The 19,229-nt window shown below is 39.0% G+C and overlaps 2 long non-coding RNA genes and 2 other non-coding genes across 4 annotated transcripts; 3 read left to right on the top strand and 1 right to left on the bottom strand.

Annotated features, from left to right (window-relative positions):
* The first annotated feature begins 1,679 nt into the window (after window positions 1-1,679).
* LOC145424301 (uncharacterized) lies at window positions 1,680-4,192 on the top strand. The gene is made up of 3 exons (XR_013905330.1): window positions 1,680-2,360; window positions 3,435-3,496; window positions 3,670-4,192. It is a non-coding gene; the product is annotated as an uncharacterized LOC145424301 (long non-coding RNA).
* Window positions 4,193-7,729: 3,537 nt separating this feature from the next.
* LOC145424302 (uncharacterized) lies at window positions 7,730-13,469 on the top strand. Its single transcript, XR_013905331.1, has 3 exons — window positions 7,730-9,347; window positions 9,584-9,696; window positions 12,584-13,469. It is a non-coding gene; the product is annotated as an uncharacterized LOC145424302 (long non-coding RNA).
* Window positions 13,470-16,665: 3,196 nt separating this feature from the next.
* On the bottom strand, window positions 16,666-16,784 carry LOC113018519 (5S ribosomal RNA). The gene has a single exon (XR_003271808.2). It is a non-coding gene; the product is annotated as a 5S ribosomal RNA (ribosomal RNA).
* A 356-nt stretch (window positions 16,785-17,140) lies between these two features.
* LOC113018517 (5S ribosomal RNA) lies at window positions 17,141-17,259 on the top strand. The gene has a single exon (XR_003271807.1). It is a non-coding gene; the product is annotated as a 5S ribosomal RNA (ribosomal RNA).
* Window positions 17,260-19,229: the final 1,970 nt, after the last annotated feature.

Below are 19,229 nucleotides of genomic sequence, written 5' to 3' on the forward strand. Positions count from 1 at the left end.
AGATAGCCCTGTCTATGCCGTACAGCCAGAGAGAGGACCAGGGAAAGTGAGAGTTCTGTACAGGAACCTCCTACTGCCCTGTGACTTTCTCCCCGTTCAGGAGGAGAAGCTGGAGAAAAACAAGAATGGGAAGGAGGATGCCAAACAACAAAGAAAAGGAAAGACCCAAGAAAAGCAGCAGGAGAGTGACCACGACAGCGGTTCAGAGGATGAGGGTGACTGGGGAATTATCACCACACAAGCTGCGGAATCACCCACCCAGATCAGGAGTCAGCTGCGGGCAGAGGCAGAGGAGTTCCAGCCAGAAGAAGCTAACGGAGAACTGTCAAGTGGTGGTGTCAGCAGCGAGTGCCTAGACGAGGGTGGAAAAGGTGGACTGGAGTCAAGTGCAGAGGAGGAGGCAGGGCGAAGTGAGCTGTCTGGGGAGGAGAACAGAAGAAATCAAGAACAGGTGTCGTCATCTGATGAGGAAGACAAGGGAGAGGCCAACTCACAGCCAGTTCCCATAAGAAAGTATCCTTTTCGATGCAGAAATCCACCCAAGACACTCACATATGACACCTTAGGTCAGCCATCAGTCATAAACAGACACAAATGATGTCCACAGCTAAGAAAAAAAAAAAACTAAGTTCATTGTCACATGTTGAGTTTACTGTGGTGACAGTTTAAACAGAAAGGGAAGTGTTCACAGTAGCAAATGTTAAAAAGAGCAAATTTGACAGAGCAACAACTGCATGTATTAGTTTAATAGTACACATGAGTTAAACAGGGAGTACCAGAACCAGACTAGCTACACAAAGAGAGATACTGGCTTGTATGTGAGATATACAGCAGTAAATGTGTGTCTGTGTAAAAGGTTACATGGTAGAGTGATAGGTCTACACCTTCAGTCTGATACAGAGCACGGCTGAGAGGCGGAGAGACTTTACAGACATTGCCTGGCCAGTAGTGTCTGTTGCTGGTACATGACATGAAGGGGGAGATGTATGTCATGCCAAAGACTGTTACCGGACAGAAAGTATCTTTAGAGGCTGACTCCCAGTGAAGCTACTGCTGTAACCTTCTGTTGAAGACGTGTATTCTGGGAAATCTCTAATGTCAGGATGACATTCATTTTTGGAGGGGAGAGTGTGGGACTCATGTAATGGAAGTATTGTAATAGATATTGCCCCTCCCCCCCTCTCCATAATTTCATGCATTCTTATCATTGTTATGTTATGCGTTCAGTTCTTTATTACTATTTCTGACACATACTGTGATAACTGGCAATCCAGCTAGGATATTCTGATCAATGATGATTCCCACGGGTGGCGCTCACGCAGGCACTGAATCGGGCAGCTTTGGGGTCCTGTGTGTTCTACTGCACAGATAGCCTGCAGAGTGCAGCTACGCTGAACTGAAGTGCTTGTGTTTTGTATTTGCAGTTGCAAATGAGCAAGTAAAGAGAACGATTCTGAACTCATGCATGCCTGGAAGTGTCATTTGTCCAAGTGTGCAACATATATATCACAGTTTACTTTCAGATATGAGCATTGTGATACCCGTAAATGAATCTATCATCATGACACATACAAAACAATAACTTACTGTGTTTCAATTGTTTGAAATCTGATGGTAAGACGAACTTAGTGTGTGAGGTTGCACTGACCATCAGAAATCTTGAGCCTTCAGGGGTGTTTTTTGTTCTTCTGTGAAAGACCTGCAAGCTAAAAGAAACCCATGTAGCTATAACCAGACAGTCAAACCCCTAGGTCACATTTGTATTGACATGCACAATTAAATCTTTTCAATGATTTAACAGTGTTGCTTTTCAAAGATTAGGATTTCAGAATTAAATTGTTGATCTAACTGTTCCACTGTTTTCTGACAGAATTAGTGTCACAAAAGGTAAAGAAGTTCATAATTTCATATAACTTTAATAATATGTGTATTGCTCACTGAGTAGAAGTGAATGCAGATGTTAGTGTTGCTCTGCATCTGTAAAAAACAGACCTGACTATTTGTGTGTCATATGTTTGTTTTGTTTGTGTCTTTGTCCCCTGAAAACTCATGTTAAAGATGTTCTGAGCACAAGGAATGTGTTACAAACTGTTACTGTAATCTCATTACATTTTTTAATAATGCAGTAATCTAACTCAATCCTGTATTAAATTTGCTAATTACGTTACTGTTACAATGATGTTGTTAATTGTTGCTTAAGAAATGATCTTCGGTAATCTGCATGTCAGGCAGACAGACAAAACAAAATCAAACCAACAGCACAGACAACATGCTAACGTAAAGAGCTAACAAAGAAGAGTGATGATACAGCTGAGTGCATGCTGACTCCGACCAACCAGCCAGACCCTGACCCTCAACAGGTAACAATCAGTCAGAATCAGAATAGTTTAATAATCCCTAAGGAAAGACAGTTATGGGCAGTCAGACTGCAGCCTCTGTTTCTACCTGTACAGGTTTCTATGGTAGAATCACTGTGGCAATCGCTTTAAAGTCACTTTGGGCTGGTTTTCATCTTTGCTTTGTTTCGTCAGGTTTGTGTTCATGTGTAAAAAGTAAAAGAAAGATCATTGTGTTTGCTTATTAGTACACAGATATTATGTTTGGTTATTATCAAAGGTTTCTTTTGTGTCCAACTATCACTTACAAAGTGTAAGAGATGGCACCTGTGCTCCTCTGACAGACAACTGGCTGGGAGTAAAGAGAGATAATGGATTCTTACAGGGAAAGTGGCCTGGTAATGCTATGAAATACAGAACTGGATAATACAGGATTTCCTGAACTGAACAAAAAGGGTGGACTGTAACAGTAAGAGCCCCTGGGGGTCTGGTGTGTTCATCTTCAGTTGTGTTTGAGACTTAACCTGCTGGAGGTTCTTATTTGATGATTTTAGTGTCTTTATTTTACATTTTAGGAGTCTTTTAAAATTAGTTTTCAATAAGAAATTTATGCCATATGAAGTTGTATCTCCAGTCCATTGTGTGTTTTTCATGTCCTTATTTAATTTTGGAATATTTAGTTTTTCTCGTGCCTGTGTTGAGCCTTGACTTTTGTTTTAATTAAATACCTTTTTCTTCCCTTTTCTCTGTTGTGTCTGCATTTGGATCCTTATTTGAAATGTAAATCTGAAAAGCAATTGCCTGCAATTCTTAGGTGCACTCAGTTTATTTATGTAAAGAAAAATAATTTAAAGACATTGTCAATAGTTTGGCCACAGGAACTGCTTGCAGGACTCAGCTGTGAATAACAAAGCACATCTGCATGCTATTGTGGTCATTTCTCCTCACATTTGCAATGTTTTTCTGAACCACAAAAAGAGAAGTGTGTTACAATTGGTGCACTAGTGACGTAGGTCTTGATTATTTTTGGAGCTACTTAAAATGTATAAAAACTGAAGCCTCCAGAGCCAAGTGTCAGTTCTTCTGCTTCTGTGACAGAACTGCGTGTCTGAGCTGCACCAGACGTGATCTCTGCTCATCGAGTCTTCACTCCTCAATTGGTAAGAATGTTTTATTTATATTATGTATATTTATACACACCAAATTTATGGATTTATGCTCAAATTTAAATAAACTTTTCATTGAAATCCAGTTTTACTATGAATTCACAGTAATCACTGACACCTTCAGAGCATTACATTCATTAAAGACGTCTTCTCACCTTCTCTTCCAGACGACCGACACATACCTCAACCACTGCAGATTAACCAACCACTCATCAGTAAAGCACAAAATAAGGTAAGTGTCCTCATGTGGAAAGGACTTAAATACAACTCCCATATATTACTAATGTAACAGATCCATTTAGGTAGAGTAAGAACACTACGCTGGATGTCTTTTAATGCAGGAAAGTCCTGTTTTATACTGCACCTCTCTGAGGAGAATATCATTGTTCCTACAGACCATCAGCTCCATCAAAACCAAAGCAGGAAAGACTAATCCTGTGGCAGCAACAAATCATTTACATTTAATATCTGAGGACAGTTTCATGATCCAATATCATAAAATTTTAGGCCTGCTGTCAACAATAACTGCAATGTTGATTCACATGCATACATGCCAACCCTCCCGATTTTTCCGGGAGAATCCCGAATTTCAGTGCCGCTACCAAAAGTCTCCCGGAGCCACCATTCTCCCCAATTTCTCCCGATTTTCCACCCGGACAACAAAATTGAAAAACCATATCCCAGATTGGCCCAGCCAATTCCAGTTTCCAACAATGAATACTACTACTGCAGCTACTTAGTTTTAATTTTACTCTTATTACTCTTTCTGGGTCACAAAATAAACTTTTAACATATTTTCAGGCGACAATATAGCTGTGTAAACTTCAAATATCTGAGCCGGGGAGAACAGCAAACTCCTGGAACATCGTTTTCAAACCCCCGCGGTCTTTCGCTACTCAGGTTAAACATGATATATAAGTCACTTAAATAACTGAAACATGTTTTTGTTATTGGGTTTTATTTGTTCGTGAGTAAATCGGTTTGGCTGAGATTAAAGTTATTAGATTAGATGAGATTAAATAAAACTTTATTAATCCCTCGGGAGGATTCCTCCGGGGTTTTCACACAGCTGAATAAACGTCAAACAGAAAACTGATTAAACAGAAGTGTGAGATGGTCAAAAATTTACGCCAGCGTCCGGTTATATTTTAGATAGCAAGGAGCAGACACCTGAGTTTCACTCCACCGAGAGACCTCGTGACGTAATTCTGAAGGCTAGACCGTCCAATTTCACAGTTGCTCATTTCCGGTCTGCCCGGCTTTTGGAGGACCCAGCCCACTTAGACCACGAAGGCCGGGTCCTCAGGTGGACGCAGACTCTGAATTTGGACACCCCTGGCCTGTTTCCGGCTGGACAATAATAACGGTGACATTTAACTTATTTTATCCGATAAATAAACACTGTAGGATTCAAGTTTTTTGTATATATATATCTATAGATATATCTATCTATAGATAGATAGATATATATCTATAGATATATATATAGATATATATATATATATATAGATATATATATATATAGCATGGTGGTGAAGGGGTGATGATTTGAGCTTGTCTTGCAGCTACAGAACCTGGGCCCTTGCAGTCATTGAGTTTTCCATGAATTCCCTTGTATACCAAGTAGTCTACAGTCAAAACTGAGTTTTGGTAATGCAGCAGGACAAAGATCCCAAGCACATCAGCAGAGCTACAACAGAATCAAGGTGTTGCAATGACCAGGTCACAGTCCACACCTCAACCTGAAAAACAGTGCTGGGAACTTAAGAGGGCTTTACATAAACAATACCACAAACCTCAATGAACTGACAAAACGATGTAAAGAAACGTCAGGCGAATGGAGACTAAGAGTCATATAGAAACAATTTGGTGACGCTACTGCTGCTAAAAGGTGGCTCTGCAAGCTACTCACTCATGTACAGTGCTTAGTTTTTCAGAGTACTCTATAGATTCCCATGAAAACACTCTTTTCCACATGACTGTATGTCAGATAAAAGAGATACGATCTGTGAAGAGGATTCTGAGAAGAGAAAACATCTGGGGACCTGCCCCGAAAAGTTCATTTTGTTCATCTGGACGTAGAGTTTTCAGTAGCAGGAACGCTCTGTCACTCATCCGAGTTCGACTTCAGACTTCTTCTGTCTCGGCTCAGTGCAGGTTTCCCCAACCTTTGTTTGAATTTAGACTTTACATGTTGTCCAGTTTCAGGCAAGGGAACTGAAAATTGTGCTGAGGATAAATGATAAATTAGGCAGATGTAAATGAACAACAGCTGCAGGCTGGTGGCTCTGACATCACACCTGATGGACACCTAGAAGCCTAGATTCAATTGTTTTGGAGTTTCTGAAGACCGTCTATGACTCTGGGGTGACATCAATCATCTTTTATGGTGTGTTCTGCTGGGACAGCTGGGGCTTCCCTCTTTCCCCTGCTGGGATGGGCACGCACACGTCGCTGAGATGTGTGGTCTCAGGTAACTGGTACTGCTGGAGGCTGCAGGTGACATAGTCATACTATACCAGTGTAATAACTGAAATAACACAAATAGAAATGAATAAATAAACAGATAACATAGTCACCTGAACAAGAGGAGCCTATAGAGATTCTAAGTAGCTGATCTTGCAAAAGCAAAATGTGTTCTGCACCACAATGCATTCAGGTCACAATTCTGATTGCAAAAGCTGGCAGATAGGACAGGATATTAAAAATAAAACAAAAACCCACCTCCCACCACATGCAGGTCATCCTAGCAGCACTGAGCAGCTCCTACAGTGACACGCTGCTGCAACAACAGTGTGCGAGGAGAAATTTCAGATATCTTTCCAGCTGCTGTCAGACTCTACAATAGAGTCTTAGTGCCCACTTTAAAATTAGGTGTATACAACATCAGGGGAATAACAACACGTGATATATTACACCGTGCCATTATTTACTTAAGGCCTGAGCATTTCAAAGGTTACTGTGTCTGATGTGGGCCTGTCTGATCATTACTGTGTTTTCTTTGAAAGTAAAATCTCAGCCCACACAAATATATCAACAACAGTGATCACAAAACGGTGTATAACTGAACACAGTAGTGCAATTTTTAACCAGGTCTTCCCATTAACACCTGACCTGTCCAAAGGTTCAGTCAATGAGCTCGTCAATAGCTTCAATGCTAACATGTTAAATGTAATGGACACTATTGCTCCCATTAAGGTGAAGGTTATCTCTGGAAGGAAAAAGTCTCCATGGAGAAACTCCACACTGGTGAAAAAAGAAAAAAGAGAGTGTAGGAAAGCTGAGCGCAGATGGAGAAAAACAAACCTCCAGGTTCATTATGACATTTATAAAGAGAAACTTCACAATTATAATTTACAACTGAGGAATGCAAGGAGGTCCTACTTCTCTGACATCATCACTAAAAACAGCCATAATGCTCGGGTCTTATTTTCTACAGTTGACAGGCTAACAAACCCTCCTGTGTCAGTGGCAGCTGAACTTCATTCGACCATGGCCTGCAATGACTTTGCCAAATTCTTCACTGAAAAAATCCAAAAAATTAGACAAGCAATTGGTACATCAACAGCAGATCCAGGATATGTACTGTGTCCACCAAAAAACTGTTTAAACACCATGAAACAGTTTCAACCTATTAACAGCAAAGACCTGGAGGACATCTTAGGTAAACTGAACTCCTCCTCCTGCTGTTTAGATGTCCTGCCAACAAGTTTTTTCAAAAAGGTCTCAAAGACTTTAGAGTCAGACCTGTTACAGATCGTCAACTTTTCTTTATTATCAGGTGTGTTTCCAGAATCACTAAAAACTGCTGTAATCAAACCTATACTGAAAAAGGACAATCTTGACAAGACACAAATGAACAACTACAGGCCGATCTCAAATCTCCCGTTTTTAAGTAAGATCATTGAAAAAGCAGTTTCTCAACAGCTCAGTTACTTCTTAAAACAGAATAATTGCTACGATGCCTTCCAGTCAGGTTTTAGACAGAACCACAGCACTGAAACCGCTCTGACCAAAGTGTTTAATGACATATGTCTGAATACAGACAGTGGAAAAATGTCAGTCCTAGTTTTACTGGATCTCAGTGCAGCATTTGATACAGTTGACCACAACATATTACTCAAACGACTGGAGAACTGGACAGGTCTTTCAGGAACTGTACTAAACTGGTTCAAAACATACGTAGAAAACAGGAAATACTTTGTATCAATAGGTAACTTCACATCTGAGCAGACAAGTATCACATGTGGAGTTCCCCAAGGTTCCATCTTGGGACCCCTTCTGTTTAACATCTACATGCTCCCACTGGCACAGATTATAAACAACAACAAAATAAACTATCCCAGCTATGCAGATGACACACAAATATATATCACAATGTCACCAGGAGACCGAGGCCCTGTACAGGCTCTTGGTAAATGCATTGAGGAAATCAATGACTGGTTGTGCCACAATTTTCTCCAGCTAAACAAAAACAAAACTGAGGTAATAGTCTTTGGCGCCAAAGAAAAACGATTACAGGTCACCAGAGAACTTCAATCTATACATCTAAAAACCACAAACCAGGCGAGAAATTTGGGTGTAGTGATGGATGCAGACCTAAACTTAGAAAAACACATTAAGACAATAACAAAGTCAGCTTACTATCACCTCAAGAATATTTCAAGGATAAAAGATCTGATGTCTCAACAGGACCTGGAAAAACTAGTCCATGCATTCATCTTTAGTAGGCTTGATTACTGTAACAGCATCTTTACAGGTCTACCTAAAAAAAATCAGTCAGACAACTACAGCTCATTCAGAACTCTGCTGCTCGAGTCCTCACTAAGACCAAAAAAGTGGACCACATCAGTCCAGCTCTGAGGTCCTTACACTGGCTGCCTGTCCGTCAGAGGATAGACTTTAAAGTTCTGATGCTGGCCTATAAAGCTCTGAATGGTTTAGGACCAAAATACATCAATGACCTCCTGACCCAGTATGAACCATCCAGATCCCTCAGGTCATCTGGATCCGGTCTTTTATCAGTTCCCAGAGTCAGAACCAGACACGGAGAAGCTGCATTCAGCTTTTATGCTCCTTATATCTGGAACAAACTCCCAGAAAGCCTCAGATCAGCTGAAACACTCAGTTTATTTAAATCCAGGTTGAAGACTCACCTGTTCTCAGCTGCATTTGAATAAAGCACCAAATCCACACTTTAAGCTTAAATTTCAAAACTTACATTTAACTACTGATTTTATCTACTGTTCTGATTTTATCTGTTTTGATTTTATATACTGTTTTGTTTGTTTGTTAATTAGTTAGTTAGTTTATTTGCTTGTTTTAATCAATTTTAAATCATGCTTTTTATTTGTTCTTGTTTCTAATGTCTCTGTAAAGCACTTTGAATCACCTTGTTGTTGAATTGTGCTATACAAATAAACTTGCCTTGCCTTAACAAAAACTAAGCCAAAAGGCCGTTTCTGCACTTTTTTCACAAATGTCAATATTTTTTTATTTACTTATTTTTAAAACATGTGGTTTATTGAATTGAAAAAAAAAATAGCTGCAATTGTTGTAACGCGAGCTATGAGAGACAACCTGCATCTGCACCTGTTGTCACTGGTCCTCACATCATGTTTGCAGCATGTTCTGAACCACAAACAGAGCAGTGCTAACTGGTGGGCTGGTGATGTAGACACTGATGCTAGTTAATTTAAGGTGGGGCTGCTGAAATGTTTAAAAGCTGAAGCCCCCAAAGTTTTACTTGTCTGTGACACAAATGAGCTCCAACCTGCTCAGGTAGAATTTAATAACAGCTGAGCTGCACTAGACCTGGTCTCTGCTCATCTTGACTCCTTGTTTGGTAAGAACTTTTTATTTGTATATTTAAAATCTTTTATAGACAACAGGCTTATTTTGAATAACTCGATCTCCTGCCACACTTATACTCACATTCACTAACCAGATATGGGCTTTAAAACATGCATCATCTGGGTTCTGTGACCATGAATATCGTGAATAAGAAATGTGCATGCACAGGCAGAGGCCTATCTTTTTTTATTTATGTTCAAATAATGTTCAATTTTAATTCCCCTTTAGAGCATTTCATTTACTGAAGACATCTTCACCACCTGCTGTTCCAGACGACTGACTCGTGCCTGAACTCCTGCAGGTTAATCAACCAACCACTGATCAGTAAAGCAAAAAGTACGGTAAGTGTCCTCATTTGGAAAAGTTTGCTTAAAAGTTTCATAACTTTCTAATATAATAATTACATTTAACAAGAATGTTGTCATGACTGAGTGCAATGACCGTTTCCCTCTGTAAGGTTCAATGTGTGGATGCAAGTAGAGAAGTTGCCTTTAGATACACCTCATGAACTCATCAACTGAGAGTTAACAAATCATCAAATTTATTTAAATTACTTAATTTGTTGTTCATTTTCACTTGTTTACCATATCTACCATATGTAAGTAAATGATTAAAATTGCCTGTTTTAAAAATATCCAGTAATACTCTAAAAAACGTACACAATATTATTGTTCAACATGTCCTCCAGTGCCTCTGATAAGTTTCAAAATATTTACTGAAGAAAAAAATGACTGGTTTAGATGTTGAATTTTTTGAAGCTGTTATATTGATTTTGATTTTCTTTATTTTATCATTTAATGATTTAAAAGACTACATTAAAGTAACGACAGCTGTTTTTGGTTATTTTTAAATGATGGTTGGCGTTTACTAGATGACCCTCAAGCACCAGGAATTCCTTGCTTACGGCCACACATTGAACCGTAAATGGCGACGTAGACGCGCAAATTATTTTCTAGAGTAGATAGCGAGCCAAAATTAATATTTCAACTGAGGGGTGCTTTGCAGACATATTTTCAGGCACTTTCCAATAACCTGCAGTCTTTACGGTGAGGACACACAAACATTAACCCGACTGGAACATAACTGTATGAAAATATATCACCTGTATTTATGTTCGCTTCGTAGTTACACTGTTTAAAACAAAATATTAAACCAAACTGCGGTAATTACCTGTCCAGCAGAGAGCTCAGGTAAATTCTTTCTGTCTGCTTTGCTTTATCAGAGCTCGTCTGTCTTTTCCTTTCGACTTGTCTCTCCGCGCTTTCTGCTCAAGTCAGCCCCCTCCTCTGCCGCGCATGCCCGACGGGGTCTGCGCAGCGCGTGCACCACAGGTGTGGAGAAGTACTGCTTAGTGTTGCAGTTTCAAAATAAAAGCTGCCAAAAAGCGAAACATGCTGCCTTCAATGTTTCAAACCATGTTCCAGGGTTTTTAGTTCACCATGTATAATGTTAAAACAAGAAAATAAAAGACAGATCTGAACGTTTGAAAATGTTTTGGAAAAACTCCATAAAGAATAGATGAAAAACACTGAAATTATCCTTTTATTTATGTTGATCCATTAAGTTGGTTCATTTTTTTGTTACATAAGTTGTTTTTAAAGTTAAACTTGTGTGGGTTTCTATATAAGTCAATAAAAAAAACAACAAGCCATTAAAAATGAAAAGTAAACTCTGCCAAAGAAACTGAGAGGTTCTGGAAGCGTGGAGTTCAGTTTGCAAATTTATCTAATGCAAAAAACATCTATGAATAAAACTTTGTTGGCCAGCAGCTTTTCAAAAAGACAAAAAAGAGAAAAGATGGTCATAAAAAGAAGCTATTATCTGGGGGGAAATAATCATTTGATCCCCTGCTGAGTTTGTAAGTTTGATTATTTAATATAAGTGAACAGTCTCTAATTTTTTTAAGTATTTTCATTTTGATGTAATGAGACAGAATATCAACCAAAATTGAATAAAAAATGTATTTGCTAAAATAAATTGATTTATATGTCACTGAGTGAAGTAAGTATTTGATCTCAAACACAACTTAGTACTTGGTGGAGAAACCCTTATTGCCCAGCACTGCGGTAATATGTTTCTTGTAGTTGGTCACTGGGTTTGCTCACATCTCAGGAGGGATTTTTTTTCCACTCCTCCTTCCACAAACTCTCTAAATTCTTTAGATTTCTTTGCTGCTGTTTGGTAACTTTAAGCTTCAGCTCCCTCCACAGATTTTCTTCAGGACTGAGGTTTGGAGACTGCCTTAGCTCCACTCCATGTCCTTGTGCTTCTTCTTTAGCCACACCTAAAGTATGCATTAGTGGTATGTTTTAGGCCATTGTCATGCTGGAAGACCCATCGATGACACATCTTCAGTCTTCTGCCTGAGAGAAAGTGGTTCTTGTCCAAGATTTTGCAGTACATGGCTCCATCTACTGGCCGCCTCAATGTGGCGAGGCGCCCCACAGTATAATGTTTCCACTTCTGTGCTTGACAGTGGGGATGGTGTTCTGTGGGTTACACTCAGCATTTCTCTTCCTCCAAACACAGTGGGCTCAGTTCATGCCACAGAGTTTTTGATTTCAAATGACCACAGCATTTCCCCCCAAACCTTCTCTCAATCATTTAGATGTTTACTGGCAAACTTAAGACTGGCCTGTAGTTTTGGGCTGATCCAACACCTTTCTCATGATTATCCTCACCCCATGAGCCAAGATATTACATGGAGCAAGATAAGAGGTCTTTGGTCTTGACCATGACTTTTCTTGTCCCTGAGGTCCCTTGCCCGAGTAGACCTCAGTAACTAATCCTTTTACACTTCTTCAATCTTTCCCATGGTGGTGGAGATGGAGTTGGAATGGAAGAATTTGGTACTGTGGACAGGTGTGCTTTATACACATAATAAACTGAGATTGGGAGTATCTGTAATGGACTGATTGATTGACTGTAATCCAGTCTGTGGGAACCAGAACTCTTGTTGGGTTGTCGAGGATCAAAAACTTACTTCACTCAATTATATGCAAATCAGTGAAAAGAAATCATGTATTGTGTTTTGTTTCTGTTGGTGTTCTTGTCTCTCTCCAGTAAAATAAAACATCCACAAAAAATAGAGACTGTTTATTTCTTCATAAGGGAACAAATTTACAAATTCAGCAGGGGATCAAATACTTACTTCTGCCACTACAGTGATGACGCTTTTGTTGCATTAAATTCTTGATCTGGAAAATGTTCCTGTTTTTCTCTCTCCAGGAAACAATGAGGATCATGTTTACCTGTTTGCTGCTTGTGCTGCCCTTTGTTACTGGACTCTCAAAACCAGCCAATCTTCAACCCAACCGAATTGAGAAGCGACTGAATGAAACAAATTATGAAAAGTTTAGACGACAGCATGTAGATGCCAAGATGAGCGTGAAAAAATGTGATACAGAAATGAAAAAAAAGAAAATATATGCTGATCGAAACAAATGTAAGGATGTTAACACATTCATCCTCAGTGATTACAAACAGGTCAAAGCCATTTGTAACGGTCAAGGAAGATATGATCAGACGAATGGCACGACAAAGAGTGTAGCAAAGTTTCGCATTGTTAGATGTGACCTAAAGAACAATGCAGCCAGGAAACCCAAGTGTCAGTATAAAGGCACACTTCTCACTAACAGAATAGTTGTGGTCAAATGTGAAGGAAAGTTACCTGTGCACTATTATGGTGATGAAATGACCTTTGAATCCAATAATGCAACTATAGGAAAAATCCCCATGCGCTCTACTTCTGTACCCACAAATTTACATTTCTGAGATAACAAAAGAGCAACATTTAGCATCAGCTCTAACTAAACGTCGCTGGAAACGTCTTCTTCATTATAAGTTTTTATTTGAGTCTGTCTTAGCAATAAGTATATACATTTTTTAACATGTGATCAACCTGTATTTCTTCACACGTTACATGAAATAACATAAAACTATTATTTCCTTCTGATGAGGGAATTTTATATTCATCCCACCAATACCGACATATTAATTGTACTGACTGTAGGATGCTGTGTAGAAATAATCTCTTAGATCCAGCTTGCTTCTAATAAAATATTTTTTATCTGATCACAGAATAAGCATATAATAAAAGTCACTTTTTGGTGTTTGTTGGTTTTTATATATTTATTTTTTTAACATTTGGAGCATCACCAGTTACAAGACTCACAAGCTGACAAGTTCTTATTCAGCGCCCTGTCTCTTGTTTCTTTTGTTTTTAATGTCATCCAATTTTTTTGTTTTCATTTTGGCATGCGATTCATTTCTAAGACTTTTCTAAATGTCCAAAAGACAAAATTTCTAAACGTCGTTGCCATAACGGAGGGGGCTTGAGCATTTGCCCCTTTCCTCTTGGACGTCCCAAGAGCCCTGTTCTTGAGGCATTACTATTTTTTAATCTGTGTACATGTGCTGTCTGTGCCCCTCAACAATAACATTTAACTATTAACCCCAATTTTGCTAAATAAAAGGATCTGGCTTCCACTAGTCACATGATGCCCATTAACTAATTCTCGACTTTGACGGCAGAGGGCATTGGTTACGAGATCACAAAGAACATGCACATTTTTTGCCGCCTGGGTGGTGCGGAGCTGTAAGCGAAACACACAAAGTAATTGGGAGATGCAGACTGGTGCAACAAAAACCAGTAAGTAGGTGTAGAGCGTACACTGTAGTCTATAGCAGCGGTCCCCAACCCCCGGGCCACGGGCCAGGCCTTGAGTCGTTTGGTACCGGGTCAAGAGAGTTGAAGCTCGTACCGCACAGAAAAAATAAATAACTTACATTATTTCCGTTTTATTTATTATCCGACTCTGAACAGTGTTTTATTTGGAAAAAGACTGAATTCTCTCAGTTACTTCAGTCTATGACTGACTCTTGACGCATGTCAAGATACATTAGTTAATATTAAACCCACAAACTAGCAAAATTAGTAAAAAACAGATGTCTTTGGAGGGTTTCTTTGCAAAGGAAAAAAGGCCCAGTGAGGAGACAGAAGAAGAGTCTATGACAACTACTAAGAAAAAGAAAGCTGCATTTAACAGACAACAAGTGGATATATTGCAACAAGTGATTCCCATGCACCAAGCCCGCTCTGCATAATATATGTGGAGACCAGCTCTCCAATGAGGCAATGAAGCCTTCAAAACTGCTTCGTCACTTGGAGACATTAAAAAACAAGCCTTTGGACTAGTTTAAAAGAAAAAAGCAGGAACAACAGGGACAGAAGCCATTACTGAGGGCCTCCACAACAACAAATACAAGTGCACTGAGAGCATCATACTTGGTGGCTAACCGTATTGCTAAGGCTAAAAAGTCATTCACTATTGGTGAAGAATCGATCCTTCCTGCCACTAAAGACATTTGCTGTGAACTTTTCCCCTTAATATTGGTATGATCCCAGCTCAGGCACTGAGCGAGGGGGCGGGGCAGCTGCTGCCTGCGAGTGCGCTGTTGGAGAAGCGCAGCGAGGCAGACAGAGAACTGAAGTTTGACCAGGTTCCAAAGGAAATCATTCGTACTGTACAAATATGACGGTGCATCACAAAAGATTGATATCAAACTGATCACTTGACCCATATTACGTTACTTGCTCTTCAAGTGAATCAACAAAAGGTGAAATGAAAAGCCGAACAACAACAATGCTGTTTCTTTAGAGAGTCTCAGCTTACATGTGTGTTTATTTCATATTTTCAGTTGTTTCCCTCCACGGCTAAATAAATCGGTTTCAGTTATGCACTGATATACAAGACTGGACATAAGGAGCTTCTTTCAAAGAAAAACTCTGGTAGATGTTATTTTATATATTATGCTTTGGATGTTGTTCAGTATATTTCTATGCAAAACAAAAGGAATTTCAATACACAGCAGTACATTCACAGTTGAAACCAGATATTTACATACACTTTATGGAAAACACAAGAACATTTTTTTACTGTACAACATCAATTTAGAGTAAACTTGTTTTGTTTTGCATAAATAAATATTGAAATATATTTTGAATTAGTTAAAGAGAGAGAGCTGTCTCTTTTTTATCACTTTCACCAAATTTAGGAGCACATATACACTAAGTTTATTGTTAATTAATAAGAAAACTCCAGACGATTCCATTCTGAGCTGAAGAAGCTTCTGATAGGTTGGTGGCACACCTGTGGATGCATATAAGTCAAAACACAGAGCCTGTTTCTGTGACATGGGAACATCAAGAGATGTCAACCAAAACACCTGGAAAAGAATTGTGGAGCTCCATAAGTGTGGCTCAATTTGAATACAATTTGGTGCCATTTACAATTAAGAAATACAGACAGTTTCTCTCTTTACTCTTAAAGTTAACAAATATGTTTTTTATATTTATCAACATAAAAAATAAACATTTAGTCTGATTTGATGTTACAATTAAAAAAGTGTTTTTGTTTTTATCTGAAGAGTTTGTAAATATCTGGTTTCAACTGTATATTTGATGATGTTGGTGTTTGGTTTGATTGTCAGCACAAAGAGGGAGAGAGAGGGAGGGAGAGAGAGAGAGAGAGGACAGAACAGAGATGAACAAGAGCAGGTGAGACACACATGTTAGTCAAATGGTTGTTTACCAAAAGTATCAGCGTATCATAGGTCCTCATGTATCTCGTACCTAGTGTTTCTTTTTAGGTTTGTTATTTTTCAAATTCTATATTTATTAAGTTTTGCAGGCTTGTTTGCACAACAAGGTTAAATAATTATCTAAACTTTTCTGAATCTAAATAGTGGACTTTGGTAGAATTAAAAAATAAGTGTAGTGCAGGTCTATGATGATTTTTAGTGCTACTATCATCTAGCTCTGATTCTGGTTCTGTCTTGGTTAAATCCTAAGTAGTCCTGCTTCTGAACTGTTGTAGTCCTGTTTTAATTCCGGATCAGTTCTGGGTCTGGTTGAATTGGGGTTTAGTCCTCGTGTCTTGATACAGCCCCGACTTTGTTCTGCCTTGCTGCTTAATTAAAAAACTACTTTAAGGTGTCCTGCACATGTGATATATTTTTCCCTATATGAATATGAACTCAAAACAGAGCCAATTAATCTTTCAGTCATTTCTTCCCCCCCACCCCCCAAGTCCCAGATGCATACTACCCTTTAGGGCTAAGCCCCGGGTGTATCAAATGTCTGCCTCTGCTCTGCTCTACAACAGAATCACAAAGGTGTCTCCAATAAGCTGCAGAGATGATTGTTGTTTTAATTTTTTAACGGTACACAAGCAAAAAATTAGAAGAGAGGTCATGAAGTTTCTTACTAAACAGTAGCGCCCTCTGCAGTTTGTGTGTGTAAGTGCAAAAACTTACAGCACCTGGTATTCCCAGGCGGTCTCCCATCCAAGTACTGACCAGGCCCGACCCTGCTTAGCTTCCGAGATCAGACGAGATCGGGCGTGTTCAGGGTGGTATGGCCGCAAGCGAAAGGTCAGCTCAGAAACGGCGTTTTTATACATGCTGTAATGACACATACACGCTTACGTTTTTGTTTTCTATATTTAAGTTAAAATGTCCAAACGACAAAAATGTTGGACTTCCAAATCGACCCAACACACCGTGTGCTCTCTGTCACTTTAACACTGTGCTGTAATCAACGAACATGTCTTCTTATCGTGATGTTACTGCGGGAAAAGCATTTTTGCAGCTCAATTTGAAGCTGCAGTTAATAACGAAGGTTTGCATGTTGTCGCTGTAACATATGAAGTTTAGCACAATAATATAGATCAAACTGTGAGACATTTGCCACCAATAAAAGGTCTTTTTCACAGCTTTGCTTTCGCTTACGGCCATACCACCCTGAACACGCCCGATCTCGTCTGATCTCGGAAGCTAAGCAGGGTCGGGCCTGGTCAGTACTTGGATGGGAGACCGCCTGGGAATACCAGGTGCTGTAAGCTTTTGCACTCCCACACACAAACTGCAGAGGGCGCTTCTGCTCCTGCTTGTGCTAAGAGGCATGAGAAGTTAACATTTATGGGTGATAAAATCCTTTTTCTATATTTTTAACATGAGAATATCAGTTTTCCATCTTGTGTTCCAGAGTAATCGGACAAAAGACAAACGTAGAACAAGGAAAAAAGAGGCCAAGTGTCTCACCTATAAAACAAAATAGAATAGAATAGAATAGAATTCAACTTTATTGTCATTGCACATGCACAGGTACAGGGCAACGAAATGCAGTTTGCATCCATCCAGAAGTTCTTTAGTGATATAGATATATTACAATATATATTAGCAATAATATAGATATGTGAGTATATTACAGAAATGGGTCTATTATGGTATGTTATAATGTACACGGTATGAAGTATGTTGTGAATATTCTATAACTATAAGTATGTACAGGCTGTAGTGAGTACAAGGTATGTACAGGATATGAACAGGATATAAATATGAAAAACTATACAGAATATGAAATAAATAACTTTACAGAATCTGGGATATACAGCTATACAGAAATGGGAACTATGCAAGTTGTAAACAGTTGTAGGATTAAAGATTATCGAATGTACAGAATGATTATTTACACAGAGCTATACAGTAGCTGAAAATTACTGTTTTCTGAATAGTCTCACACAGATAAACATTTGCAGGGAATACCTTTTCCTTCAAAACAAACGTCACAGACTGTGTTTTTCTTTACTGATTGTATTTGAGTAGAAACTCAGATTAAAATGGCATGAGTGCTCATAAAACGATTTAACTGTAAAAGTAGGTGTAGTGGATCACTTTGCATAGATGTAGATAAAAATGCAGTAAGCAAAGACTACAGTGGTCATTGAGCAGCTGTTCCTATAATGTGAATCTGGGATAAAGGCAGAGATTATTTGTTTGCCTTTGTTTCCTGGTTCTTTCTTTCTTATCCAAATGGAAAAAGAGAGCATAAAAGTACTGTTTACAAGCAGCTTATCTACCTCATTGTGCCCACTATCATAAAATCTTGGTTGACTGAGCACTGAGCCATCTACCACTCGAAATTGAACCTGTGTGGGACAACAACAAAGTCCAGTATACTAAGTTTCAGTAATGTGCAGTTTTTTCTGTGGAAGATGTAAATCTAAATAGATGTCCTATTGTATGCATAATATACCACTGAAATGTATAAAACAATTTCTAAAGACAAATTTCAATTTATTTTAGATTTTCTCAAATCCAAACAGCGCTAAAAGCATACACACAGTCAAATATTTTTCATACGAGGTGCTGAAGGTTCTGCAATGTTCTGTCAGTGCGCCCCAGGGCAGCTGTGGCTACAATGTAGCTGCCATTACCAGTGTGTGAATGTGTGTGTGAATGTGTGAATGACTGAATGTAGTGTAAAGCTCTTTGGGGTCCTTGGGGACTAAGTAAAGCGCTGTACAAATACAGGCCATTTACTGTGCGTGTGTTTATGCTCAAGTGTATGAATAAATTAGTCAGTTTGAAACAGTTGCAATTTAAACAGTAGAAGAGTGGCACTATATTTATATATTTATAAAGAATTTCAAAGAACAATTAATTGATGGTCAAAGCAGGTTTATTTAATTAATATCCAGATTTCCAATTAGTTCCGAATTGATTCAGCAGCAAATCACATCACCAGTCACTTCAAGGCTGTATGTATTATTGTAAGGTAGACCCTACAATAATACATACAGAGAACCCAACAATCATATGACCCCCTATGAGCAAGCACTTTGGCGACAGTGGGAAGGAAAAACTCCCTTTTTACAGGAAGAAACCTCCGGCAGAACCAGGCTCAGGTCGGGGCGGCCATCTGCTGCGACCGGTTGGGGTGAGAGACTGAAGACGTTTGTTGTAGGTCTGATTGAAGGACTGATGTGATGGTAAGTTGTCTGCTGCTCCGCTTTGAATATTGAGAGATTAG

Source organism: Astatotilapia calliptera, chromosome 23 (assembly GCF_964374335.1).
Source record: "Astatotilapia calliptera chromosome 23, fAstCal68.1, whole genome shotgun sequence".
Lineage (NCBI taxonomy): Eukaryota > Metazoa > Chordata > Actinopteri > Cichliformes > Cichlidae > Astatotilapia > Astatotilapia calliptera.